Source organism: Lolium rigidum, chromosome 6 (genome assembly GCF_022539505.1).
Source record: "Lolium rigidum isolate FL_2022 chromosome 6, APGP_CSIRO_Lrig_0.1, whole genome shotgun sequence".
NCBI classification, from domain to species: Eukaryota; Viridiplantae; Streptophyta; class Magnoliopsida; order Poales; family Poaceae; genus Lolium; species Lolium rigidum.
In genome coordinates this window covers 262,488,533-262,507,107 of record NC_061513.1, presented here as the reverse complement: position 1 = coordinate 262,507,107, position 18,575 = coordinate 262,488,533, and positions in this window count along the sequence as shown.

Genomic DNA, 18,575 nt, shown 5'->3' with positions numbered 1-18,575 from the left:
TTACTGCTCACATGTTTGCAGATCTGTAGTGGTAGCAGCCTAGCAATGACTGCTTAATTAATTCTAGACCTTGCTTTTGGAAAACTCATAGTACGTTGCTGCAATGGACCCAAAAGATCATGCCACGCTAGAGGTCCCGAGTTCAAGAGCTAAAAGAGGTGGACCATAATACCTCCTTCCACACAAGGGCCATGCCACGACGCAGAACAAACAAAATTGATGTATTGTTGTGTGCAGATGGCTTGAAATGTGAAGCTCAAGGGGAGATTAAAGGTATTGTTCATAGTTTTTACGAGGATCTATTTTTCTTCTGAAACTTGTGCCTCAGTTGGTGCAGTGTTGGATGATATACCATGTTAAGTGACGGCTGATGTGAGTGAGAATCTATGCATACCTTATACTAACGATGATACGACACTGCCTTATTCCAAATGTGTCCATGAAAGCACCCGACCTGATAGTTTCCCGACATTGTTTTATCAAACTCATTGGGATTTAAGGAAGAAATTTTCAATGCGGTTAGGGATTTTATTATGGGTGCTGAGGCACCAGGGGGTTTTTGTGACTCAATCATTTTGTTCATCCCAAAAGTTACCAAGCCAAAACATATGATGAATTTCCGCGGTATTTGCTTATATAATGTGATTTGTCAACTATTTAAATTTTTAAAGCGCGCAACAGAGCTAGAGGCTACTGTGTTGGTAGTTAGCTGCTAGTAGTATATATGAGAAACAAGGAAGGATGCAAGGAATAATCAGCAGAATAAAGATTCAAAGTAATCGACTGTCAGGACCATTGAGCATGTTGAGATGATCGTTCAATACTGCTTTAAATCCGACCGGGCTCTAGGTGGAAGTCCAGCAAGCCTCTAAAAATGGACAACGCTGCGGACTAGGGAGTTTCTGGTGAATGTAGATGCTGCGATGTTCCCACATCAATGTCACATGGCTGTTGGGGCAGTGTTCGTAGATCAAATGGGGCAATGCTCACTTGCGGTCAGTGAACCTTTACAGGGTTCTATTCCTCCAGAAATGCAAGAGGCCCTAGCGCTGCAATGTATGATGACTATTTCTAGTGATCATGGCTATGACAAAGTGACCTTTGTGTCTGATTGTTTGTCCTTAATCCATCGTCTTTTATCTCCAAGACCTGGTCGGTCTGCGGTGGGTGACGCGGTCTAGCATATCGTGTTTTTGGCAGCGAGCTTCGCCTCGGCCACCTTCCGACATGTTAGACATTCTGTGAATGAATCGACACATATTCTGGCGAGCAGTTGTGATGTAACTAGCATAGGTTTTATTTCTGTTTCTGCTTCGGATTCCATCCGGAGGACTCTTTGTATTGATGTAATGTGATTAATAAAGTGTCGTGTCCTATCAATAAAAAAAAATTTCTATTTGTTATTAGATCACATACAATAACCTACTTGCTCTTCGGGTACTCCATTTGTTACTAATCCATTCCAAAATTCGTGGTTTTAGCTTAAGTGTGAACTAAAACCAAAACAAGAATTATGGAAAGCCGGGTTTGTGGGTAAAATGGATAGTAGTCACCGCACTTACAGGACCTTGGTTATTTGTTGGACTTTGCAACAACTTACAAGAGATATACACATTTGCGTAGAAAGATATATGGAAAAAGTATAGAACTTGTCATTACATACATTTGGGTGAAAGAAGCCACATTGTCTGGGATGTGAATGCACATATAGATGTACATAAACCCATAACGCAGACACGAATTTAAAAAATTGATAATGCACGTGCATATCATGCACACACATATATGTGGAGATATGAGGGTCCAAAGCCTTGTAGGAGGTGGGAAAGCAAATGAGAAAAGAAGGGTGCACACATATGTGTAAATTACAAAGAAAACACTATAAATATAGAAACATACGTTACTTATGGAAATGTCCATACTTGGCTTGATGAAATAGTTTAGTATGATTTGGAAGCATGATTTGGAAGCTAAGAGTCCTCACATATTTGCATTTTGAAAGCAAAACCTAGAACTTTCGAGCAGCTAGGAGCGAGGATACACGAGTAAAAATTACGTGGTTACTCCCTTTCTATGATGGGAGTAGCATGCACGTTTAGGTATGTCTCCCTCCTTTGAGTGTAAATTGTAAAGTGTCATTGGTCAAGAAAATAAAGATCAAGGACCATACAAATGAGGCTTAAATAAACTAGGAAAGGGGGAATATGAAGGGTGTTGGGTCATCTTCTTGGGAGGATGTACTTAGGTGCCCGATGTAAAAATAAATAGTCGAACCGATTCTCAAGGGATCTATATCTATGAGTGACCTTTCATGTAACGACTACTTATTTTTTAATTGTCGAGCATTTTATTTGAGCCATTTTTAATTTCCCGGAAGCACACATTTACCTTGTAACAGATTTTAGATAGTGCTTTCAGGCAACAAAATAGTTGTGTGTATGGAGGGAGCGTGTTGATACTCACATAGTACATGCAAGCCGACACACATGTGCAAGTGTAAAATAATGGAAAAATCATCTGCGGGTAAAAAGTGCAATGCACCTGTTGTATATTTTCTAGGCACATTGAATGCGAAAATTAGCTCATTTTGTTTCTATTTTAAGTGATGTACACAACAAAGTCACGAGGAAACGAATAATTTCAACTTAATCCTAGAACTTTTTCCAAAAATTTAGGTATACAAAACGGTATTCATTAATGAGGGCATGATATGCCATTTTTTCATGTCGGTAGGGGAGCAACATAGTTAATTAGCATGCGGCTTGAAGGCTCGCAACGATGTATTATGCCATGAACATAAGAGGAGTTGAAATTGTAAGAGGACGATGAGAAGCGGGCATCTAGATGGGGAATTTGAGCAGGGATGGGACGATAGGTGGGAAGAATAACAACCTATAATCATTTTAAAATTGCGACACAAATCTGATTTATGTCTCAACGTGGGTGACTTTTGGTGAGTATATATGAAGAAGGTTTATTTTATTCACTCTTATGTTTGTGTTTCCCTCTTTTGTTAAAGCACAAACTTATCTAACAACCTTTTTAATGGACTTCCCAGGCATTACATATTAATAGATATATACTACTCCCTCTAATCAATATTAAGTGCCACTATTTTTGTTCGAAGTTGTACCAAGGCAGCGGCACTTTATGTGGATTTGAGGGAGTAGATCTGAATATTCAGTAAGCTAGCCTTGTACATCCACTAGGTAGCTTCAAGGATATTCATGGATACATCTTTACACCAAGGATAATGGATACTCCCAACCTGGGTACTTGGCAAGGATGCGTTTTGGATCTCAGTCGTAGGTCGGCATAGGGACGTACTTTTGGAGCCATATTTGGCGGAACCCGATTGTGATCTCGACAAACCTCTGCATATTGACCACGAGCATTGTAAAAACTTTTATGGAAGGACAAGAAGATACACACATGCAAGTGTAAAAGAATGGAAAATTGCGCACAAGTAAAAAAAGTGCAATGTACCTGTCGTATATCTTCCACACACACCTTGATAAAACGTGCAAAGGCTAATTCTGTCACTATTTTAAGTGGTGTATGAAAGAAAGGGAAGCTAAAGGTCTCTTGAAAATTCCTTATTCTAACTTAAACTTGACTTTTACCCAATTTTGTTTTGCAAAGAAAACGATTGTCATCAAAGGATAATGAGGAAACCATATTTTGTTTTTCTATTCCTTTATGCCAGCAACACACCTAATTAGGCTTGTGCCTTGAAGGTTTCCAACCATGTGTTACACCATGAATAGAAGAGTAGGCGAAATGGTACGAGGACGACGAAAACAAGCAACTGGATGGGAAAAGTGAGCAGGGTGGAACGATGGCGGGAAGGCGAACAACCAATGCTCATTTTAAAATTGTGACAAGCATTTAAATTTTGTCTCAATGTGATTAACTGCTTATATGAAGGTGGTTTATTGCATTTGGTCTTATTCCTTTATTTTCATCTTTGTTTAAAGCACAAACCTATATAAAAACCTTTGTAATATTATTTCTAGGCATTACATATAAATTGATACATACTAGATCCAAGGATCTAATAAGCTAGCCTCGTACAAGGACTAGCTAGATACATAGATATTCATCGATACAACTATATAAGAAGGTAGATAGATCAATACTCCCAATCCTCTGGATACTTGACAAAGAAGAGTTTTGGATCTCAGTTGTTGGTAGGCCTGGGGACGTACTTGCGGAGCCATATCTCACGGTACCCGACAGTGATCTTGACGAGCCTCTGTCCGTTGAGCACGAGCCTCACGAACGCCTCACTCTTGAAGATGATGCGGCCATACATCGGTGCGTTGCCACTTGATGTCTTCTCCATTAGCACCCTCACAACGCAATCACCCCACTTCCTGAATGCCAATTATAAATATATAAGTATGTTCCTATACTAGTATATGAGGAATTTTTCCCTATGCATATATAAAAGATTAGATACACATTAGACCGATGTACTTACTGTCTGAAGTATTCGAAGATCTCTTCGCGGTCGATGGGCATGCCCTTGGAGAAGGTGATGAACATGGAGCGGCAGTCTTCCGGCACAGCCACCGGCTCGCTGCTATACGGCACCATCAGCTCTGGTTGGTTGCCAACAAGTCCAGTCTGGTACTTCCTGAGCAACACATGCAACCGATCATCAAAGATGAGCTTGCCAACACCGTCGAGGATATCAGCCACTCCCCTCACAACGAGGTCCTGGTGGAAGGCAAAGAACCGTGGGTCGACATTGCCGTCCTGGCAGAGCGCAGAGATGAGCGGGATGGCAGGGACCATGGGCTCCTGGTGGCGGAGGCAGTCGAGGATGCCGTTGGCCTCGGCAGCGACGGTGGCGACAGCGGTGGGGCTGATGCTGGGCACGTGGTGGATGGCGGAGATGGTGCCCTGGTCCAGCCACACAAGCAGAGCTACCGCGTTCTTGGCCTGCTCCGGGTTGCCGCAGATGGACACGAACCGCTCGTACGCCTGTCGTGCCACGCTGTACATGTACAATACCTCACGCACAGTCATAGTACCTGCCATTGCTGCTTGCAAGGGAAGCTAGAGAGCACTCTATGGAAGGAGAAGAAGGCGGGCCAAGGAAGGAAGCTACAGAGCGGATGGATGAATGGCTGGTGGTGGAGGTGGTATTTGTAGCTGCTCTGATCCGGCAACGCGTGTCCGCTGGTTAATTTGGTGCCAAAAATAGAAACCCAGCGCGGGAAGCAGCTGAGAGAGATTGTTTCAAACCAATTTGGTTTTACATCCTAGTTAGTAGCTGCGTGTAATTGCTCCAAACGAAATCCAAAAATCTTTACGTACTGGACCGAATGGATAGGGATTCAGCTGTATGCAATACATTGTATCCTACTATAGATTCATGGCAAAAATTATTGTGGTGCTAAATATACGTGGTGCCAAATTAATAGCTTCATCATTCTTTGGAACTAATTAATACCTGGGTTTGGCCTGGAAAACTCATCGTTGTTCACTTGTACCATGCATATATTTTATTTTTTGGTAATAATTAATACCGGGATTGACATCCACCCACTTCCGCCCTGCTACCTCCTGGACTGCTCATCTCCTTCATCCTCCTTCATTGTCATCTCCACGACGCAACACTAGTCAGGCCCTTTGCCTCAACATGTGGTCCCTATATTTTTCTATTTCACATACATATATAGAACACGTCATGTTTTTACATCTTATTGCGAACCCTTACACAAATGAATTTCAATTTTAAAAATTGTTGTTTCTAAATTATATTACATACCACCCTTGGTTTAGGGCATGAATGGCCTATTTTCTTGCCGCGACAGCTACATCACCCTGACCGATTGTCGCTTACCTCCTCGCAGCCCTATCTCATATCCGCGTTGTCTCACAGTCCCTCATGATTCACTAGCGCAAGCGACAAGTGGGGACACAACCATACTCTGATCGTGCAGCGAGCTAATCCGCCCGTGAGATCATTGCTCGTTCAACTGCCAGCATGTCACATATATCGTCAACGTCAATCGTCCATAGTTTGTTGATCTCACCACTAGTTAGATCATATACCTTTGTCTTCCTCCTTTCCCCTTCTTCTCCACTGCATATCTTCATGGTGAGGCCATGTCAAGCCTTTGTTACGATCATGTGCTCCTATTTTTTTTTTGGTTTTATAAACATATATAGAGCACATTATGCTTTAATATTCTATTGTAAACTCTTCACTCACAATTTTCTTATTTTAAAATTGTCATGTACAAATTAAATACCATATAAGCTAGTCTTAGGGCATGACCTATTTTCTTACCGTGCTCATCACAGCTCCCCACCTACATTGTTGCTCACTTAAGTCCTAGCACCTCCTCTCCCCTTGCCCCGTATTCAATCATCGCCACCAATGCCAACTACAAGCTGGGCACCGTCGTTCCCTAGTATGGTGGCTAAGTTCTTTCAGGAGTCCACCTTCTCATCGTTTACCTCTCCATCCATTCCTCTTCCTACTCCCCGCTTAAATACCCTTCCTCCGTTCCGTCTTCTCATCCGTCAATCATCTCCATTTTTTCAAAAAAAGGGCAAGCGGCCCCAACCTCTACATATAGATGATGTGAATGCTTTTTATTACAATATTAAACAAGCATTCTCAACGTAAAAGTATGAGCATTATACAAATCACGGATCACTCAAGGTAGATACATGCAACCATCTAAAAAGTGGTAAAAAGTAAATGACAGTGGATCAACATGCGTGTCTGCAATCAAGCTGCCAGTTGCACCGGTGAAAAATATCATGTGCAACTATTTCCAATCGGTTGCACCCAAAATTCATGTCATGACGGTGCTCCTCCGGCTCGAGACATAACCACATACGGGTCCAATGAATAGCAAGAGGGATAACTTGCAAGAAATAAGAATGTTTGGTTTCGTTAAAACTAAAATTGTCGTGTACATTCCATATTTCCCAAAGAGGAGCATAAATGCCCTCTAATCTGGCTTTTGACTCTTGTCTAGTCCATGCAAGCAATTCCCAAATATATTAGTACTATTTTTGGGCGGTGAAATACCAAAGACATATGCACAATAGGACAACTTTTGCAAGAGGGCAACCAATAAACAAATGTTGTATTGCTTCCTCTTTGTCACAAAAATAACAATTTTTAGAACGTTGACAATTCCTTTTTAGAAGGTTATATTTTTTAAAGATTACTTTTCTATGTAAGAAGAACAACATAAAATTTCCGTCTTTCAGTGGAGCTTTGATCCTCCATATGTACTTGCACAAAAAATTGTGTGCCCATTGAATAAATAAAGATACATAGACTTCACCCACCCCCCCCCCGCGCCGTCAATCTCCAAACAAAAACACTTCTTTATCTTGTGATAATTGTACATCTATTAGTCCACCTCGAAGGTGCAGCCTTGTTCCCTATTTTTGATATGTAAGGTTTCTTGTAGAAGATATATTTAGAGGAAACCTGGATAAAACGTTAGCCACTAAGACATTTTATGTTGGACTATGTTATGAAGAGAAAATGATATTGTTGAGCTAGAAGAATGCCTCCTAGAGAAACATCTTCCCAAAGCCGCGTATCTGAGCCATTCCCAACCTTAAAGGAACCCTTTATCAAACCCTTCCAAAAAAAGGAGAATCAACGGGTTTACCATCAACTTGGGAGAGAGTTTTAGAGTGTAGGTATTTGTTGTGGACTAATTCTTTCCACACTCCACATTCATTTAAGATTCTAAAAAACCACTTGAAGAGAAGACACTATTTTTTTTATCTAAAACCTCTATTCGCAGCACTCCTTGATCTTTAGGTTGGCATATGATGTTTCACTTAGTCTATTTATACTTTCTTTTTTGTCCATTGCTTTACCAAATAATTATTAATCTAAAGAAATCCAATCTCTATCATATCCCTTTTGGTATCTGAATAAAAGATAAAATGAATATAGGCAAGCTAGTAAAAACTAGATTATTAAGTACTAAGTGATCTCCATACACTAACAATTTACCAATCGAGTTGCTAAGTTTCTTTTTTTCTCAAAACAGTCTTCGATAGGTTTCCATGCACCATTTTTCCGCTTTCTGAAGTATGGGAATGCCTAGGTATCTAAAAGTAAGGGATCAAACTTCACACCTGAAAAGATCTCTATATTTATCTTCGACCTCTTTGGCGCGACCAAAATAAAAAATGTCACTCCTATAGAAGTTTATTTTTAAGCCCAAGAATTGTTCAAATATGCAAAGAATTAGCTTCATGTTTAGATCTTTTTCTAAATCGTGTTCCATGGTGTAGCACACGTGTCATAACCTAAGATGTTGCTCCAAAGCGTGCACTCTCTATATTTTTTTATGCCATATGCATATATAGAGTACAATGCATGTGCTGTCCAAAATACATAACATACACTCGTATTAAATGGTTGTTATGTAGTAAGTGTAAACCTACCATGTGTGTATATTCATTAGTGTTATAGCTGACACGGAGCCTATACTCGATTTGGCGGGAAGTTCAAACTTTAACATATGAAGATGGTACATTTCCTTGTTACATTCCATCCCCACATCACTATCATCATGTACCAGACTCGTTGATGGTAGAAGGGGTAGGAGTCAAAATAATTAATATTTCGGTTGCATGTTGTAGTCATTGCTTAAGTTGACCTCCTCATCACCTCCGCCTCTTCCATATAGTAACTAAATTCTCTTATGGTAATGAGTTACGGTTTGTACGGTTACTGAATAACCGACGCATTAAAATAAAAAAAAATTGATAGTTTATCTTCTAATCATTGATCTTCCATGCCACTTGTGTAATCATTGGACTTCTGACGTTCAAATAATTTTACCATTATATGTACATTTGTACCAAAACATCAAAACTTAATTGGTTTGACTTCCTCCTCCTCATGTATTCCTCAAACCCATTTTTGAGACCTCACGAGTCAAGGATTTTCTCTCCACTGACACATAAAGAGTATTATATATATACTAAGTTTTTCATTCTGTCCCTATGCCTGTTGATAAATAATTGATTTTTTTTGTTCATCTGCTCGTTATCTCTCCCCCCTTCGATCTTGCTTGAATTATATGACCCATATGTATAATTGGAGACATAAGATGTAGATATAGGTTGAACTGCTTCTGGGCTCCGCCTCTTCCTGCATATTTCTGGTACAAACCTGACTTAATCATGATTTAGGGTTTCTGATGGCTACTTACTCTTGGTTACAATAAATGAACATAATCAGTTTACTCATTTAATCATGTAGTTAATAATAGTTCACAAATCTGCGATTATCCATCTTCTAATCATGGATCTTCCTGTCTAGCGTCGTGCTGGCGTTGGTGACAGGCCTCGCAAGGTCATTGCATTGATCTCTCCTGAAGTTGGGTATGCGGAAGACGGTGGCGGCAAGGACTTTTGGAGCGTGTATGATGGTACGCGCCGAGGGTCTGCCAGACCGGTTGTGCTACCTGCTCGCCATTGGGCAACTTGTCGAGGCCTTCGTTTTTTGATGATGCGCATTGGTGTGATGTCAGGGTGTTGGATCTGTTCATTGACCCCCCCCCCCCCCTCATCGGTAATATAGGATTAGCGAGTTGTCGTTAGTTTTGGTGGCTTCGGTTTGATCTTTGTAATTTTTCTTGTAAGGTGTTGTGAATATTCTAATAAAAAATCCGTGTGCATTCCTTGGATGCAGAAGATGGGGTGATATTTCCCCAATTTCGAAAAAAAAATCATGGATCTTCCATGCCACTCGTTTAATCATTGGACTCGTGCATGAGTTTGAACTCTTCCTTCACCTCTCCCATTCCCCGTACCAAGAGTTTCATGAATTTTCCTATCCTAGAGAGTACGGGTTTTGGAAGGTTACTAAATCACATATTTAGTAAGAATAACATATCCTACTTTCTCTTCGGGTCCCCAATTTGTTAGTTGTGGGTAAAACGAATAGTAGTCACTGGTCTTACAAGACAGTTGGGTATTTATCAGACTTTGCAACAACTTGCCAGATATATTGACATCCACCTAACAAGATATATGGCAAAACGATCATTACATACATCTGGGTGAAAAGGCCATAGTGTCTGGGATGTGGAGGACAAGCACTTTGCAACAATATGATACAGATATATGATTTGAGTATGTGCATGACATCGTACCAAAGGATCCAACTAGACTAGTTAGAAGAGAACAAAGAGCAAAAACACTTGAGGATCTAGGAACACTTGTACCGGTGGGAAGAAAACAAAATGTGATTTTTGTCGTTGGCATTGTGTATACAAACATCATGCATAAAGTAAAGCAAGGGGAGTCATGTCAGGAAAAAATAGTTGGGGTCTTGCACATATTCATTCAGTCAGTTTTTTTTATGTTTATGCATAAAGTAAACCAAGGGAAATCATATCTGTAAAAGATAGACATGGTCATCATACATGTTTTATTTGTGGATAAAGTAAACGAAGGTAGATCATATCACAAGAATATGAACGGAGCGCCACACATTAAAGGTAAAATTTGTGCTGCATTTATGCAGAATGAACTCGTTCAAAATTTCAAATAGAGAAGCTAGCCCTAGCTGTATGTGCTCAGTCAAACTACCAGTGAGGACCCCGGTCTTTGAGCACTTGCTCAGTCAAACGATTAGTTCATATAGCTATGGCGGAACTTGTAGAGGCTCGCGTCCGTTTTTGGGATTAGTTCAAGCACTTCCTGCATATTTTGGTGAGCAAGTTCTTGGCGACGGCCAAATTCCATCAACTCTTGCTCCAGCTCTTGAACCTGCAACTGGAGACTGGCGAGTTTCATCAATTCTTGCTTCCCGTTTTGAACCAGAAGTTCTTGAAAACTGGGTTGAACTTTGCTTCTCGAGGATTGCCCCTGCCCCTAATTAAAGCCATCACCACAAAGCAGACACCGATCGATTAGCTATGTATGACACAAAATCGCGGCCGCAGTAGCTATCTGATTCTACATGACAGTGAAAAGCTGTCTTACCATGTCTTGAGGTTTCTACACCAGCGCGCGGCGATAAATCGCAAGCTCGCTCTCGCTGGTGATTAAAGTCGATCACGTAGACTGTTAAACTGTATATAGGATGTCCTGTATTTATAGTTCCATGTATGTACGTATCTGAACTCCCCTCGTGGGTAAGGTGGACTTCCCTGTAATGTCCAACATATATAAAGCACCCGGCAGCCCTGTTTAGGGTTACTCCTTTCCATTTCTTTGATATGGTATCAGAGCACGGGTCTTCCTAGAAACACATTTAAAACCGCCACCGCCAAAACCCTAGAGCGCCGCGACGCGAGCAGGTTCATCGCTGATCTGCAGGCATGACGCTCGGGGCATCATTGTCGTCCTCGATGCCCGCTGGAAGCCCGCTGACTGTTGTTGTCACCGAGAAGCTGAATCGGGACAATTTCTCTCATGTGGAAAGCACAGGTGATGCCGGACATCCATGGAGCCCAGCTGTACGGGTTCCTGGATGGAACGACGCCGGCGCCAGAGAAGGTGGTGAAGACCACGGACGCGTCTGGGAAGGAAGTGACAGTTCCAAATCTAGAGTACTCCAGATGGATCTCCCTTGATCAATCCGTGCTGGGCTACCTGGTCCGCAACATGTCCAGGGAGGTGTTGACCCAGATGGTTGGTCTGAAGACTGCGGAGGAGGTCTGGAAGGCTGTCCTCGAGATGTTCTCGTCGCAATCCAAAGCTCGCGTAGTGCATCTTCGCACCTAGCTGAACCAGACGCGCAAGGAGAACAAGACGACAGACGTGTACTTCAATCAGATAAAGACCTTGGCAGATGAGATGGCTGCTGCAGGCAAGCCACTCGACAACGACGATGTTATATCGTATGTACTCGCCGGGCTACAGGATGAAACCTACAATGGCTTTGTTGCTGCCATTACAGCCTTGATTAAGGCGGAGAAATTTATTAGCCTCAGTGATTTGTATGCTCAGTTGATCTCATATGAAGCACGTCTGGAGGACCAGAACCCTACTGGAGACTCGTCTGTCAATGCTGCAACTCGCGGTGGCCGGTCTGGTGGCTATCGCGGTGGACAAGGTGGAGGACGTGGCAATTACCAGGATCAACGGTATGAGCAGCAGCGCAGTTACCAGGACCAGCGTGGAGGCTATGATCAGCGTGGTGGTGGCTACGATCACCGCGACTATGAGGAGCGTGGTTTCAATCCACGCGGTGGAGGCAATGGTGGCCGCAACCCTGGAGCCTACCGTCAGTACAATGGTGATGGATCACGCCCAATTTGCCAAGTATGCGGCAAGGAGGGGCACATTGCTCTCAATTGCTGGAAGAGGTTTCAGAAGAATTACCGTGGCCCTGAAAAATCAGCTGGTGCAGCAGTTGCCGTATGGGTCATATGGAGTAGATACCAACTGGTATTTTGATTCTGGAGCCACAGACCATATTACAGGGGAGTGATACGTCTCCGACGTATCGATAATTTCTTGTGTTCCATGCCACATTATTGATGATATCTACATGTTTTATGCACACTTTATGTCATATTCGTGCATTTTCTGGAACTAACCTATTAACAAGATGCCGAAGTGCCAGTTCTTGTTTTCGCTGTTTTTGGTTCCAGAAATCCTAGTAAGGAAATATTCTCGGAATCGGACGAAATCAAGACCCAGCATCCTATTTTTCCACGAAGCTTCCAGAACACCCGGGAAGGACCAGAGGGGGGCCACAGGCCCACCAGACCATAGGCCGGTGCGGCTTGGGTGTGGCCCGCGCCACCCTATGGTGTCGGCGCCCCTTCGACCTTCTGACGCCGCCTCTTCGCCTATTTAAGGGCCCTCGACCTAAAACCACGAGACGAAAAAGCCACGGTACGAGAAACCTTCCAGAGCCGCCGCCATCGCGAAGCCAAGATCTGGGGGACAGGAGTCTCTGTTCCGGCACGCCGCCGGGACGGGGAAGTGCCCCCGGAAGGCTCCTCCATCGACACCACCGCCATCTCCATCAACGCTGCTGTCTCCCATGAGGAGGGAGTAGTTCTCCATCGAGGCTCGGGGCTGTACCGGTAGCTATGTGGTTCATCTCTCTCCTATGTACTTCAATACAATAATCTCATGAGCTGCCTTACATGATTGAGATTCATATGATGATGCTTGTAATCTAGATGTCGTTATGCTAGTCAAGTGAATTTTACTTATGTGATCTCCGGAGACTCCTTGTCCCACGTGTGTAAAGGTGACAATGTGTGCACCGTGTGGGTCTCTTAGGCTATATTTCACAGAATACTTATTCACTCGTTATGAATGGCGTAGTGAAGTGCTTATTTATATCTCTTTATGATTGCAATGTGTTTTGTATCACAATTTATCTATGTGCTACTCTAGTGATGTTATTAAAGTAGTTTTATTCCTCCCGCACGGTGTAATGGTGACAGGTGTGTGCATCCGTGTTAGTACTTGGCGTATGCTATGATCATGATCTCTTGTAGATTATGAAGTTAACTATTGCTATGATAGTATTGATGTGATCTATTCCTCCTACATAGCGTGAAGGTGACGAGTGTGCATGTCTGTGTTAGTACTTGGTTTAGTCGTGTTGATCTTTCATGCACTCTAAGGTTATTTAAATATGAACATTGAATTGTGGAGCTTGTTAACTCCGGCATTGAGGGTTCGTGTAATCCTACGCAATGTGTTCATCATCCAACAAGAGTGTAGAGTATGCATTTATCTATTCTCGTTATGTGATCAAAGTTGAGAGTGTCCACTAGTGAAAGTCTAATCCCTAGGCCTTGTTCCTAAATATCGCTATCGCTGCTTGTTTACTTGTTTTATCTGCGTTACTATCGCTTCCATATTACCACCATCAACTACACGCCAGCAAGCTATTTTCCGGCGCCGTTACTACTCGCTCATACTTATTCATACCACTCGTATTTCACTATCTCTTCGCCGAACTAGTGCACCTATTAGGTGTGTTGGGGACACAAGAGACTTCTTGCTTTGTGGTTGCGGGGTTGCATGAGAGGGATATCTTTGACCTCTTCCTCCCTGAGTTCGATAAACCTTGGGTGATCCACTTAAGGGAAAGTTGCTGCTGTTCTACAAACCTCTGCTCTTGGAGGCCCAACACTGTCTACAAGAATAGAAGCTCCCGTAGACATCAGGGAGCTGGACAAGCTTCATGTGAGGGATCGATACAATGGCAATGAACAAATTCACAGAGCCAATGGTACAGGTATGGATATACATCATGTTGGTAGTTCTGTAATACATACCCCTAATCATGAATCGCATCTTAAAAACATTCTCCATGTCGCAACAGCCACAAAAAGTCTTTTATCTACTATTCGCCTAACTCATGATAATCATGCCTTTGTTGAATATTGGCCCGACTCTTTCTTTGTTAAGCATCGGGACACGAGGGAGGTTCTGCTCCACGGTAGATGCATTGATGGCCTCTACCCTCTACCACCTTCATCCATCACTTCCCTTGGTCGACAAGCTCATGGGGCCTCCAAGTCTTCATCATCACTTTGGCATAGGCGTCTAAGACATCCGTCTTCAGTTGTGGTTCATCAAGTTCTTCGTGATAATAGTATTTCGTTTAGTGAGTCGAATAAGGAGTATGTTTGTGATGCTTGTCAAATGGCCAAGAGCCATCAGTTACCTTATACAAAGTCTTCTAGTGTATCCACATCACCTCTTGAACTTGTGTTTTCTGATGTATGCGGCCCTGCCTCTGAATCCTTTAGCCGTTTCAAGTATTATGTGAGTTTTATTGATGATTATAGCAAATTTACTTCGATCTATCTTTTGAAAAAGAAATCTGATGTTTTTCAGAAATTTCGTGATTTTCAAAGTCATGTAGAGAGACTCTTTGATAAAAAAGATCATTGCTATGCAAACTGATTGGGGAGGGGAGTATCAAAAGCTTAACTCATTTTTTCAGCGGGTTGGTATATCCCATCTAGTGTCTTGTCCTCATGCACACCAACAGAATGGTCCTGCTGAACGCAAACATCGACACATTTTTTTAGGTCTGTTTGTCTCTCCTTGCATATGCATCTATGCCTCTTAAGTTTTGGGATGAAGCTTTCCTTACAGCTGTCTATCTTATTAATCGCCTCCCCAGCAAAGTCATTCAGTCTAAAACCCCCATGGAGCGTCTCTTTGGAAACAAGGGTGACTACTCTTTTCTGCGCATTTTTGGATGTGCATGTTGGCCAAATCTCCGTCCCTATAATCGGCATAAACTACAATTTAGATCCATACAATGTGCCTTTTTAGGGTATAGTAGTCTACACAAAGGATACAAATGTCTTGACATATCCAGTGGTCGAGTGTATATCTCCCGTGAGATTGTCTTTGATGAATCATTTTTTTCCTTTTGCCTCATTGCATTCCAATGCTGGTGCTCGCCTTCGTGAGGAAATTAGCCTTCTTCCTCTTTCGCTACAACCTCTGACATTGCATTCTCATGAGGGGCATGATTTACAGGACCCGACTGATGCTAATCCTACTGACAATATTGCTGCTAAGTCTTATGTTCAGGAATCTGCTGAAAATTCTGCTTCTGGAGATAATTCTGGTGCAAATTCTGGTTTTTTTGCTCCTGGCATGGATCCCGGTGAAGATACTGGTGGCAGTCCTGCTCCTGATTGGCCTCCAATGCCAGCCGAATCCACCTCGGGATCGCGTTCGTCAGCGGGACCAGCAGGCCCTTTCCAGCCTCGCGGGGCGCGTGCAGCCGACAGCGCGTGCATGCATGCGGCGGATCCGACCGCCTCGCCCGGATCTTCTGCGGCAACGACTGAGACCATGGAGGTTTCAGGATCCAATGCGGCTGCTTCGCCATGCTGTGGTGCCTGTATTTTCTGGCCCCCCTGCTGCTCCTTCTGTGCCGACTGATCGCCTGCGCACACGCTCACAGAGTGGCATTGTTAAGCCTAAGACATACACTAACGGTATATGATCGCGTTAAATTCGGAAAATTTTGCAGTACAAGTGAACCTTCCTCTACTGCTGAGGCTCTTGCAGATACTCGTTGGAAAACTGCTATGGATGAGGAGTACTTGGCTCCCGTGAAGAATGCGACCTGGCATTTAGCTCCTGCTACTCATGGTCAGAATGTTATCGACTGTAAGTGGGTCTACAAGATCAAACGCAGGGCAGATGGTACTGTTGACAGGTACAAGGCCATATTAGTTGCTAAGGGTTTTAAGCAACGCTATGGCATTGACTATGAAGACACATTCAGTCCTGTTGTGAAAGTAGCTACTATTCGTCTTGTGTTGTCTTTGGCAGTTTCTCAAGGTTGGAATCTACGGCAATTAGATGTGAAGAACGCGTTCTTGCATGGTGTTCTGGAAGAAGAAGTCTACATGCGTCAGCCTCCTGGGTATGAGACAAGGGTTGGGCATGTGTGTAAACTGGACAAGGCATTGTATGGACTCAAACAAGCACCTCGGGCTTGGTATTGTCGTCTTATCTTCAAGTTGCAGTCACTTGGTTTTCTGCTTCCAAGGCTGATACATCGTTGTTTTTCTACAACAAAGGGGGAGTATCTATATTCATGCTCATTTATGTGGATGATATTGTTGTAGCTAGCTCTTCTGAGAAGGCTGTGAATGCTCTCTTGCATGATCTTGGCATGGACTTTGCTTTGAAGGATCTTGGTGAGCTCCATTACTTCCTTGGCATTGAAGTTAAAAAGGTACATGATGGTATTGTCCTTTCTCAAACAAAGTATGCAAATGATCTACTCCACCGTGTCAATATGCATATATGTAAGACAGTGTTATCACCAGAATTCGACCAAGTCAGAGGTGGGCCGCGATCAAGATGGACGTGAAGAATATATATATAGAAGTAATACGTGGATCGACCTTTTATACCAAGTTGGGCTTAATTGCCCGTGTATCTGTAACATATTAGATCACATCTTAGTTTAGAGATAGAATCTTACTCGTGCACGGTTTAGTGCACGCCCACATTAGAAAGTCCGCTGGACTATAAATATGTACCTAGGGTTTATGGAATACAACAACCAACGTTCAACCACAAACAAATCTCGGCGCATCGCCAACTCCTTCGTCTCGAGGGTTTCTACCGGTAAGCATCATGCTGCCTAGATCGCATCTTGCGATCTAGGCAGCACAAGCCCGCCTACGTTGTTCACGCGTTGCTCGTACTGAAGCCTTTTTGATGGCGAGCAACGTAGTTATCTTAGACATGTTAGGGTTAGCATTGTTCTTCATGTTACATGCTTTTGTAGTGCAACCCTTGCATGTCTAGCCGCCCTTACGCCTATCTTAGGCGTAGGGCGGCACCCCGCTTGATCATAGTTTAGTAGATCTGATCCGTTACGATTGCTCCTTGTTCTACAAGGATTAGTTTAATATCTCGCAATAGTTAGGCCTTACAAAGGGGGGAGGATCCAGCGGCACGTAGGGTGTCGTTCGTTGGCCCTAAGCAGGATGTTCCGAGGATCAACCTCGTGTTGGTTTTTAGGCCTTGCTTAGGATCGGCTTACGATCACCGTGCGTGGCCGCGAGGCCCAACCTCGGAGTAGGATGATCCGATTATGCGGTGAAAACCCCACATCGTCGTAGATCTCATTAGCTTTACCTTGATCAAGCAGGACCACCATATATTCGGACACCCCGTCCGAATCATGGGTGGATCGGCTCCTTGAGCCGATTCACGGGATAACCCGAGAGCCGATCGAGGCACGTATTTAACGTTTACGTGTGTGCCCCGCAGAAACTAAGCGAGGCATCATCCACACCTTCCCGACCAGGTATAGGTCAGGTGGCACGCCCTTGTGATAAACATCGGTGCGTGCGACCGAAGGCTTTGCGGGCCGTCGCTCGTAGGGACTCAGGGCCAGCCGCAGCCCTAGTTGTTCCCGGCTCTACGGTGTTGCCCGTCTCTGCCCGCCGGTGGGTTTCTGACGTCAACACATTCTGGCACGCCCGGTGGGACACCCTTCGACATCCACCACGTCGCCGTCTACATCCGAGATGGCGGAAAGCACTCCGGTCAAGTACGAGGACCTGCCTGATGACCGCGAGAAGAAGCACGACGAAATCAGGGCAGTCCTCGAAGCCGAACTCATCGGCTCCTTCCACCGAACCCGCTCCCATGGCGTCAGGTGGAAGGGTTCCACACCTGAAGGCGCACTCGATGGAGTGGACCTGTCCACCCCGTCAGAAAAACGCACCAGGTCGCTGAAGTACGAGGATCTGCCCGAGGAGCTCAAGAAGAAGCATGACGAGATCAAGGCAACCCTCGAAGCCGAGCCCATCGGCTCCTCTGAGAAGACCTGGCCGCACGATATCAAGCTCGATAGAGACTCAAGTCCGTCGCCCGGCGTCAACCTGGTGGATCTCAGCCACTCCATAGGCCAGCCAAAGTCCTCCTTTGGTGTCAACATGGCAGGGCTTGCAAGCCGCCACGGCAAAGACGAAGCAGAAGGCAGCCACTCCCGTGGCAACGATGAAGAGGAAGCCGATCCATGCGACCGGCCCCAAGATGATGACAGGCGGTACCTGACAGGGGAGAGGATAAGACGCGTGTGGTAT